Here is a 12,085-nt window from a genome sequence, read left to right as displayed (position 1 = left end):
TTTTAGGCCAATCTCTCTTCTAAATGTAGACACCAAGATCTACGCCAAACTTATAGCAAACAGACTGATAGACTTAATGCCCCATTTAATACATAGAGACCAATCCGGATTTACTAAGGGGAGACAAGCCTTTGATGCTACCCGTAGAATAATTAATGTGGTACACCATGCTGAGCTCACTAGAACGCCTTCTCTGCTTCTGTCTTTAGACGCAGAGAAGGCGTTCGATAGAGTACATTGGGAATATATGAAAGCAACCCTACTTAAGTTTGGATTCCAAGATACGATACTCTCTGCAATTTTAGCTCTATACTCGTCACCTTCTGCCCAAGTATATACCTCTGAAATGTTATCTAGACCCTTTCAGATCACTAATGGCACACGCCAAGGGTGCCCCTTATCGCCACTAGTTTTTAACTTAATAATGGAACCCCTGGCCGAACACATTAGAACACATTGCAACATAAAAGGATTCACCATTGGCCAAATAGAACACAAAATTAATTTATTTGCTGATGACGTCATATTGATGATCACGGATCCCCTTTCTTCCCTGGCTTCGGTACAATCATTATTGAAAAGGTTTGGTGATTTATCATATTATAAAGTGAATGAACATAAATCCGTTATTCTAGACATGGGTTTGGATGCGACCACTGGTAACCTTCTTAGAAATGTGTTCCCTTACTCTTGGACTGACACTGGTTTACCCTATCTGGGTATACATATTACTAGATTTACGAAATTACTCTTTTCCCGTAACTATCCTGACATCAAACAAACGCTACTTCAAGACATGGAAAAGATATCAAAACATGAATTTTCTTGGGCAGGTCGTCTAGCTGCCTTCAAGATGATGGCGTTACCTAAACTGTTATATGTCTTTCGTACACTGCCTATACCAGTACCGCTTACTTATCTTAATTCACTACAATCTGCATTAACACGCTTCCTCTGGCAAGGCAAGAAACCACGATGCAATCACACAAAGCTCATCAAACACAGATCAGTAGGTGGCATGGGACACATAGATATTAAGGATTACTATATTGCTACTATCATATCCCAAACGAAAGAATGGTTTAACACACACACCAACACCCTGTGGGGAGCTATAGAGAACACAATGACACCTGGTACTAATCTATCCACCTGGCTGTTTAGCACCTCCACTAAGACTCCACAATTATCTCTATACTCACCTACCATACAAGCCACGGTCAAAACTTGGAGAACACTACACTACACTAACTGGACAAATCTTCCCCTACGACCCATTCCAATCCCCCTTGAAACACTACAACTACTTACTCCCGACCTCCACATTCCTGTCTGGATATCGGCCATGGCAACTTACACATCGGAACTTCGCTCTCTAATTAAATCCAATTCGCATACACTCAAGCAACAACAGTCGGCCACCCATATGACGGACTATCTAACATACTACAGGATAAGACATTGCCTCGCTGCTCACCCTTCTTTAGAAAGTTCTCTACCACTAAACATTTGGAAGTTCCTCTTTCTTAACGATCATATCTCTAAGGGGATCTCAATAGTATACTCCACCTTGCAGGGAAAACACATGTTTTACAAGTCCAAACCCCTTACAGACTGGGAGACAGACCTTGAAACACAATTCTCAGATTGTCAGTGGCAACAAGCAATTAAGTCCACTTACACATACACTGCTTGCTCCGCACTTTGGGAGCTCGCCCAAAAATTACAATGAGATGGTACTTGACACCATATAGAATGGCCAAATTTAACAAACAAACACCGCATACTTGCTGGAGAGAATGTAACTTGCCTGGGACACTCCTACATATTTTCTGGTCATGCCCGTGTATAAAACTAGTCTGGTCCAAAGTAGAAACACTACTACATGAAGTTCTGCGCCTACACATTCCACTAACTCCTTCTCTGGCAATCCTCAATATTAACATTAACATTAACGACATTCCATCAGACCTACGTTTAATCACCACACACATTCTCTTAGCCACAAAACTCTTAATAGCAAGAAAATGGAAGACAACTGCAGCCCCATCACTGGATGAAATTATCATGGTAGTCCAAACGCACTATACATATGAAATTGTTCTCTCTAGAGGGAAACACAACCATCACCGCATTAAAACTCTCTGGCATCCCTGGTCGGTATGGTATGACCAATACCACAATGTTTGATTAACTCTTTGAATCTAGACAACCCCATGACTCTCCGTCCTCTTTTGCTTCTTCCCCTCCTATCCCCCCCCTCCTCTTCTCTTCCCCCCTCCTTTCCTTAAGCTCCCTCTCCTCTCCCCCCTCCCACTCCCCTCCCCCCTATATCTCTCGCCCTTCCATCATTGCTGTTTATAAGCTGATATTATAGACTGTTATGTACTAAAATGAACATTATATTGTACCTATTGTACCTATCATACCTACTGTTCCTGTAGTACCGTTTGTACCTACTGCGTATTTACATTGTTAATCGCTAAACTCAATAAAAACTATTTTGAAAAAAAAAAAAAAAGATGGTTAGCGTTTTATGAGACGCTTCTTTGGGAGAGTCTGGAACCCATGGATAAGTTATATACAATGGCCTTCTCGATAGCTTATGCTGTGGCAGCTGGGTCTGGCGCTCGGACGTGTTGTAGTTCTTCCTCATCTCTTTTCCTTCCTTCCTTTTCTTCTCTTCCTTTGATGGTACAATGATATCTAAGTGATCATGATGGGTCGTATGGTGTTATGATGGTCTTGCCTACTGTACTTTTCTGTGTTCATTGGCTCCAGCCTACTTGACTTTATTAGTTGATCCAGAACACAAGCTCCACATTTCTATACTTGGCTATCTTTGGTTAATACCTGATTGTAGAGTTCAACCTATATGTGTTTATTGCATTCACCACTGTGCCCTTATTGTATATTACTTGAATTGACTTACTAGGCTATTACTTGAATTTGCCATCCAAGGTGTACATTGTATTCTTATCCTATTTTAAAACGTTAATTAAAAAAAAAAACATTGAAACAGATCTGAAGGATGAAAATATGCATACATAAACTTTTGTATGTAATGTAATAAAGGAATAAAATGTAAAAATAGAACAAATTTATTGTGAAATTCTATAATGTGGCAGCAAAAATGGTAAATACAAGCATGTTGCGCATTGGCACAGCATCCTGTAACTCCTAGGAGCCATCCAAGGAATGCAAACTGATTATGGCAGAACACATCTGCTTCTGTGTTGGTGTGGACAGATTACAACTGGCAGGTATATTTCCACACCCTATGAAATAAAAATAGAACAGGCTACATTTCTAAATTTGTAAATTAACACTAACACACACAGACATTTAATAATACATTTTGGGGTAATATATGATTTAAATATCCACATAGTAGCATAGATGCTTCCTACCATGTTGGTCCCACTGTTACCAAGACAGAGTTTCACAGATTTATGTGGACCCTTGTGATCACCAGTGAAAACAATTAGGGAATTTTACATCTGTGCATAGTAACCCATAAGCTTCTAACTTCAGCTTGTTTAGTTAAGCTTTGACAATTAAACCTAGATGTTGATTGGTTTCTGTGCAGAGCTTCACCAGATTTTGCACTCTCCAGCTTTAGTAAATCAACCCCAATGTGCTCATCTGAGGAGTGAAATTTAAGGATAGCCTAATCTTAACCAGGCATACAAAGGGAGATATGGTTTTTACTACACTCCAGTTTTCGGTCTAAAGCCTGATACACACTATGAGTTTTTTTTTTGTTCAACCCAGCGGCTCCACCGCTGCACTAACTATGTGAAGTTAGTATAGCATCTCCCCCCCGCTGATATGTTGTGTCCTGACAGGGGGGGTGCCAGATCACTCCAATCAGTGCTCTCTGCCATTGACTAAGAGCGCTGATTGGGAGTTGGTTGACTGCTGGTTTTTCAGCATGGTCGTCCGACAGGGTGGCATAAGAATATCGGCCGTTTTTTTTTTTTAACTGGCTGATGTCTGCCGACATTCGGCCCTTGTGTACGGGGCTTTAGACCTTAGATTTGTCTCACTGGTGACAAATAACAAACTGACAAGCAGCCAATCATAGTTCACAAACAGGCAGAAGTCATGCTAGGTGATGGACTACTATAGAAAACAAGAGTAGCAATATTAACAATCAAGATTCACAGCATAAAGTCACAAGGACCAGCAAGAATCTTTGTTCAGATACTGACGCTGCTCTGGACAAAAGCAATACTTGCTTTCTGATAACATCAGAGGTACCTGAGAGCATATCTATGCTAAAATTCCATATATAAGCTAGCAGATGTTGCAGGATCATACCTAAGAATAATGTTTTTAGCACAAAAGAAAAGGCACTGGCGTGGAAGATATCTGTATGAATGAAGAAAGGGAAGGTGTGAGTGGGAGCTGCCTGTTCTTATTAGTGATATTATCTCCAGAATTCGACCCTTCCTGACTAATCACACCCCAAAGTAACTTGTTCACTCCTTGATTATTTCCTGGCTTGACTTCTGCATCTCCCTCCTTAATGGCCTAACCTTAAGCAGGCTATCTCCCCTTCAGTCTATTATGAATGCGGCTGCTAGACTAATGCACCTCACTAATCGATCTGTGACTGCCACCCTTCTTTGCCAATCCCTTCACTGGCTTCCCCTACCCCACTGTGTAAAATTCAAAATGCTAACCATAATATACAAAGCCATCCACAACATCGCCCCCATCTATATCACCAACCTCATCTGCAGATATTGCCCAAATCGTCCCCTCCGCTCCTCCCAGGACCTCCTGTTTTCTAGTTCCCTTGTTACCTCCTCTCATGCTCGCCTTCAAGACTTCTCCAGAGCCTATCCCATCCTCTGGAACTCCCTGCCCCAGTCTGTCTGATCAGCCCCTACCCTGTCTACCTTTAAGAGATCCCTGAAAAAAACCCATTCATTAAGGAAAGCCTATCCCACACCCATCTAACAACTGTTCCCGAGCCATCCCCATCAAATCATTCTCTGCAGCTATTACCTTTTGTACCACCACCCCCTCCCTTTAGAATGTAAGCTCTATTTGTATTGTACTGTAATTGTCCCCCTATACATTGTAAAGCCCTGCGTACACTGTTGGTGCTATATAAATTGTGAATAATAATAATAATGGATAATAATAATATTAGTGTAAATGGGACAAGGTACAGCAGCCTATGACAACCATTAATTTATTGAACCATAAAGGCATACATCACCTTTACTATAAAAAAAAACTGCCTATGTAGATAAGGTGCTTTACAGTGCCTTGAAAAAGTATTCATACACCTTGAAATATTCCACATTTTGTCATGTTACAACCGAAAACGTAAATGTATTTTATTTGGATTTTATGAAATAGACCAACATAGTGATACATAATTGTGAAGTGGATGGACAAAGCAAAATGGTTTTCAATTTTTTTTATATATGTGAAGAGTGTGGCGTGAATTTGTATTCAGCCCCCCTGAGTCAATACTTTGTAGAACCACCTTTCACTGCAATTGCAGCTTCAAGTCTTTTTGGGTATGTTTCTACCAGCTTTGCACATCTAGAGAGTGCAATTTTTGCCCATTCGTCTTTGCGAAATAGCTCAAGCTCTGTCAGATTGGACGGAAAGTGTCCGTGAACAGCAATTTTCAATCTTTGCCACAGATTCTCAATTGGATTAAGGTCTGGACTTTGACTGGGACAGTCTAGCACATAAATATGCTTTGATCTAAACCATTCCATTGTAGCTCTGGCTGTAGGTTTAGGATCATTGTCCTGCTAGAAAGTGAACCTCTACCCCTTTTTTCAGACTCTAACAGGTTTTCTTATAAGATTTCTCTGTATTTGGCTCCATCCAACTCTGACCAGCTTCCCTGTCCCTGCTGAAGAAAAGCATCCTCACAACAAGATGCTGCCACCACCATATTTCACGGTGGGGATGGTGTGTTCAGGGTGATGTGCAGTTAGTTTTCTGCCACACATAGCATTTTGCTTTTAGGCCAAAATGTTCAATTTTGGTCTCATCTGACCAGAGCACCTTCTTCCACATGTTTGCTGTTTTCCCCACATGGCTTTCTCGCAAACTGCAAATAAGACTTCTTATGGCTTTCTTTTAACTATGGCTTTCTTCTTGCCACTCTTCCATAAAGGCCAGATTTGTGGAGTGCATGACTAATAGTTGTCCTGTGGACAGTTTCTCCCACCTGAGCTGTGGATCTCTGGAGCTCCTCCAGAGTTACCATGGGCCTCTTGGCTTCTTCTCTGATGAATGTTCTCCTTGCCTGTCCTGTCAGTTTAGGTAGATGGCCATGTCTTGGTAGGTTTGCAGTTGTGCCATACTCTTTCCACTTGTGTATGATGGATTGAACAGTGCTCCGTGGGATGTTCAAAGCTTGGGATATTTTTATATAACCTAACCCTGCTTTAAACTTCTCCAGAACTTTATCCCTGACCTGTCTGCTCTGTTCATTGCTCTTCATGATGCTGTTTGTTCACGTAGGTTCTCTAACAAAGCTCTGGGGGCTTCACAGAACAGCTGTATTTATACTGAGATTAAATTACACACAGGTGGACTCTATTTACTAATAAGGTGACTTGGTAACACCATTTTGGTAAAGGTGATCTACCCCTTTAACAGATTTCACTGCTGTATTTACACATATGCTGATTATCTTTGTGTAAATAAAACCAAAAACTATTGAAAATAAACAAGACTTCTAGGGCATACAAATAATCCACATCATTGGAAAAATGTTTGAAAAAAAAAATATTTTATTCAGTACAAAAGGATTCATTTAGAAAAAAAGGTAACAAACACCTAAAAATATGCTATATATGAAGCGCACATAACAGCATCTCCTATAGTAACACGGCATTGGTATGCTTGGATGTACATCAAATGTTTTAGACTCAATTCAACTTCTTCAGAAGAAATATTAGTGAGTATTAATTTATGATACCATATGTTGATGTTTTCAATCAAAAGCTGTAAGCCCTATGTATGCACTCCCAAATGAGTAAATGAGGGGGACCCCAGAAGTTGCCAGGGTGAGTATCCAGGATTACCTAGAGTAGATTTCCTGGTAGCCAATAGAAAAGCTTGTGCCAAAGATGTATCGACCATGGATTCATATTAGAATTACTTAATACGGTATATAGAAGATGGGAAACATAAATTTAACAATGGCTACGAAACCAGTTAGGGCCACAAATACTGACCAGGTCCCCCCCCCCCCCCTCAAAATACATAGTTCTTGTAAGTGCTCATATTCCTCATAGAAGTGCTCATGTGAATAGTGGTTGTTTTTTTCAATGCAATAAGTTAAGATCTCACATTCCTCTCATCAAAGATTAAACCAAGCCATCGATTGATCAGCAATCAAATTAGGACCCACCCTGGTAGCTCAGTCCTCTATTACATCATCTGGTCCAAAGATGTAAATTACTTGTATACCGTATATTGTATATGTAAGTCCCATTTATTCTCAAAAGCTTGTGTTTTTACGTTTATTTAGAATGAGGTATTCCCTTTAAGGGAGAGTTGTTTAGAATTCTTATGGCTGCTTTTTTTTTCCTTTTATGTTTGTGTATAATCAACCCATGTGTGAGCTTACTGCAAGTTTTGAGACCTTCTAATATATTGGATGGCCAACCATCAGTATGAAATGTGTAGTGATATAATGGCCATATTATTATGTGTATACATGATACTCATATAACAACTTTTATAATGCCCATGCAAGGCTTGAATACTTGAAATTATCAAATTTGCCAATCATCATGGATAGCCAAATCTTTTACAGACTGTGCAAACACCAGCTGATTAGAAACTTTAAATTAACTAATCTTGCATCTGTGTACATATAACTAAACTTTGCACATCTTAACTGCTCTTAGTTATCTTATTTACTTGTAAAATATAGTGGCAAGAAGTATTCCAAAGCACTTAAAAACATTGAAACATTCACTTCAGTCCTTACCCCCTCCCCAAGAGCTAACAATCTAATGCCCCCACTGCAATCCTGCAAGTGTACCTAACTGAATAAAATATGGTATTTCTCATACAAAGTAATGTTTGAGAGAGAAGTTGCCTACAAACATTAGACGTCAACCAGATTTGCATGCATGACTTAGCCCCTGTTTATTCTTTCTGTGGAAAGATTTTGCTACAGACATGCAATTTTGTATTAGCAGAACATTTGTGCCTAAAAAGGAGGTGTGTGGGTGTCAACCGGTCTTAGGGAAAACAGTGGAGATTGATCAGGAAATACATTCCTTCCACCAAGCAGGCTTAGCCAGGAAGCAAGGGCCAGGGTCATAAAGGTATGTGCAAGCATATACAATCCCCCAATCATACTGTAATTGACTGGATTGGACAAACATTTTCTGAAGTTTATAGGCACTAGACTGCCAATTAATATTTTCAGGGGTTTTGCTTTTTGCTTATATGTGTACTGCTACAGGAATGGCAAATGCATCGCTTAATAAACTGGATCTGATAAATCTGATTGTTATGGAGACAGAATAGGTGTTGCTAACTACCAAACTTACTGGAAGTGCTTTGAAACAGATAGTTCTGATAACAAGTGTCAAAGGAAAGATGAGCAAAGCAGAGACACACATAAAGCAAAAATGTACTTTCATTGTTTAAAAGGAGTGGTCGGTTCAATTGCACAAAGGACTCTGTGACTTGCGTTAACTGTATATGTCAACTAATGTGAATGCATGCCTAAAGATTTATCTGTGCCAGAGGGTCTAGCCTTTGTGAGTCACATTCAAGACCCTTTCCTTATGAATTTGTAATGAAGTTTATGTAAATAATATGTATATTTATTTGATAAAAATATATATTATGTATTTTGCAATTTAAAAATTATGAATAATAAATGGCTATCAAATAGATATTATACAACATTATAACTGATGATACATCTTGGCCTCCTCCAACTAAAAATTGCAACAGACCAGTATCTAACAGGTTAGGTTAGGTTAGGAAGGCTGTACTTTTTGGATAGCTACAGTATGTATGTAAAATGCATTCTTATGATTCCATAATGGAAAATACTACAGTGAAGGGTTCCATCCATATACCGATTACAAGGAAAAAAATGGATTCTAAGTTGCCTTCTAGTTTTCTGATCATTAGGCATTTACGTAGATATTATTTGGGTAGCATTGAAAATACAACTGCTCAGTTTGCCATGTGCCCGTGGCTCTCATATAATTGTTTATTTAAATCATCATGTAAATGGCATGGCTGGATGAAACTTGTCTAAATCTCCATCATATGACATGGTCATCATGATGAATGGCGTGGCACAGACAGCTGAAATGCAGAAGTGTTGGCCAGATCTGCCTGTGTATGCTGGCCTTTTGTTAACTGTATAAATTACCAGAATCGCTTTAGATAAATATGAAGACATCAGATCAAGTGAAAAAGCCATTGTTAGCTATTAATGTGAACATGTGGACCTATTGTATACACAAATGTTTAAGAGCCAATCTAATCATGGATACTTACCTTCATTTGAGATCAAAATATGATTAAATATCTTGGCTTTTGATTATAGGAAAAACACTAGTGGAACCTGTAGCACTATTTTGTTCAGTACAGGTATTTCCCCTGATTAGGTGATCTTTGTCAATTCCAGGAAAACTGTTATCACAGCATTATCTGTGTACAGGTCTACTTTAAACTGAATGTTATTGGATAAGCACAGAATTACATTGCATATAAAGTATGATGCATTTGCAGAAGATAATGCTGACCGTATATGGATCTAATTCCAGCCAATTCCTTCTGAAACTGACAGAATTTGTTCCTGTGTATGGCCCTCTTGGCACCACCTGGATTGACAAAAATTTGATTTTTAATTTGCCTTTTGTCAAAGGAGTTGAGAAGAAAATGTATGGCTGAAGAGCCCTGAGTCCAATCAGATGGAGGTACTGTTCAGGTATTTTGACAGCCATGGGTGCCAGATATAAAAATACAATAGCTGCCACTGCAGATGTGTCCACACTAGGATTTTTTTATGAGGACCAAATAAGTCCCAAGCAATCCAGTACATAAATTGTAGCAACAATTACCGGTGGCAATTTTCACAAACATATAAAAATATAATGGATGGTTATTCTATGGTGTATGCTTAGCCAAAACTTTAGCTTTAGATAGAGTAGGCTATAGTTAAACCACCTGTCAGTTTGTATTTTTGTTTTCTCTGTCCTATTGGGGAGATTTGCCTTTGCTTCCTGTGCAAGAGGATATGAAAGGAAATCCCTACAAAATGAAGGGAATTATCCTCTTAAAACCCACCAAACCCGCCATTGACAGTTTGATTCACGACTGATTCAGGAGGGACCAGCTGAGATTCATACTATATATATGGGTAGGCTGATTGATCAACTTGGGTACAACCAGCTTGTCAGATTATTCATGAGATTATAGCCAGCAGCTATAGTCTGTGTGTTCTCCCCTCCCCCTTCCTGATGACTGTGTTGATTGGGGAATGAAGCAATTCAGGAAAGAAAATTGCACCATCTATGGCTGGCTTTCACCAGCACAATGCTAACATAATCAATATATAGAAGCCTTGGAGACTCTTTTTACCTATTAACCACTTGCCGACCGCCGCACGCCGATGTACGTCGGCAGAATGGCACGGGCAGGCATAAGCACATACATGTACGTGATTTGCCTCCCGCGGGTCGGGGGCCCGATCGGGCCCCCGCCCGGTGCCTGCGGCGGTCGGTTTTCGTTCGGGAGCGATCCCGGACGAGGGGACGGCCATTCATTCATGGCCACCCCCTCGCGATCGCTCCCGACGAATGGAAATCCCCGGTGACATCACTTCCTCTCCTGTAATGTAAACACAGGAGAGGAAGTGATGTATTCTCTCCTCCGTGTCGGTATTTTTCGTTCCGACACGGAGGAGAGCGGATCAGTGAGTTGCACCAACACATCCCACACACAGTAGAACATGCCAGGCACACTCACACCCCCCCTTTACCCCCCGATCACCCCCCCAATTACCCCTGCCCCCCAGTCACAGTGACACCAATGTCATTTTTTTTTTATTTATTTTTTTTTTTGCATTGGTGTCATTTGTGACTGTAATAACTGTTAGGGCAGTTAGGGTTAGCCCCCTTTAGTTCTAATGTACCCCCCTAACCCCCCCAATAAAGGTTTAACCCCGTGATCACCCCCCGTCGCCAGTGTCACTAAGGCTGGGTTCACATTGCAGCGGTTTATGAGAACGAATGTGATTCGCACCGCACTGCAGTGCAAATCACATCCGATCTCTGTGCGTTTCGAGTTCAGCCATTCGCCGCACCCGCCGCACCCGCCACACCCGCCGCACCCGCCGCAAATTCGCACGGGACCCTTTTTTTGGCCCGCAGCAGAATCGGATCGCATGGGTGTTCACACCATGCGATCCGAGTTTGCAGATCGCACTGCGATATGCGAACTGATCTGGGGGTGTCAGTAACATTTCACTGACACTCCCAGCAGTTCGCATAGGGCAGTGTGAACTGCCGCCGGGAGGCATGCGATGCGGGAACCCGCCGCGGATTCGCGGCGTTTCCGCATCGCTCCAGTGTGAACCCAGCCTAATAAGCGATCATTTTTCTGATCGCCGTATTAGTGTCACAGGTGACGCTAGTTAGGCAGGTAGGTATTTAGGTTCGCCGCAGCTTTTTATAGCGCTAGGGACCCCCATATACTACCGCATAAAGCCCCCTGATTGCCCCCTAGTTAACCCTTTCACCAGTGATCACCATATAACTGTTACAGGTGACGCTGGTTGGTTAGTTATTTTTTTATAGTTTCAGGGCACCCGCCATTTATTACCTAATAAAGGTTTAACCCCCTGATCACCCGGCAGGTGTCATTTGTGACTAATAACTGTTAGGGCAGTTAGGGTTAGCCCCCTTTAGTTCTAAGGTACCCCCCTAACCCCCCCAATAAAGGTTTAACCCCGTGATCACCCCCCGTCGCCAGTGTCACTAAGGCTGGGTTCACATTGCAGCGGTTTATGAGAACGGATGTGATTCGCACCGCACTGCAGTGCAAATCACATCCG

The sequence above is a fragment of the Lithobates pipiens genome, unplaced genomic scaffold (assembly GCF_037356315.1).
Source record: "Lithobates pipiens isolate NorthernLeopardFrog02 unplaced genomic scaffold, aLitPip1_a1.2 Scaffold_19, whole genome shotgun sequence".
In the NCBI taxonomy this organism is placed as follows: domain Eukaryota; kingdom Metazoa; phylum Chordata; class Amphibia; order Anura; family Ranidae; genus Lithobates; species Lithobates pipiens.
The sequence above is the reverse complement of the archived record's forward strand: the minus strand, read 5'-3'. Positions refer to the sequence as shown.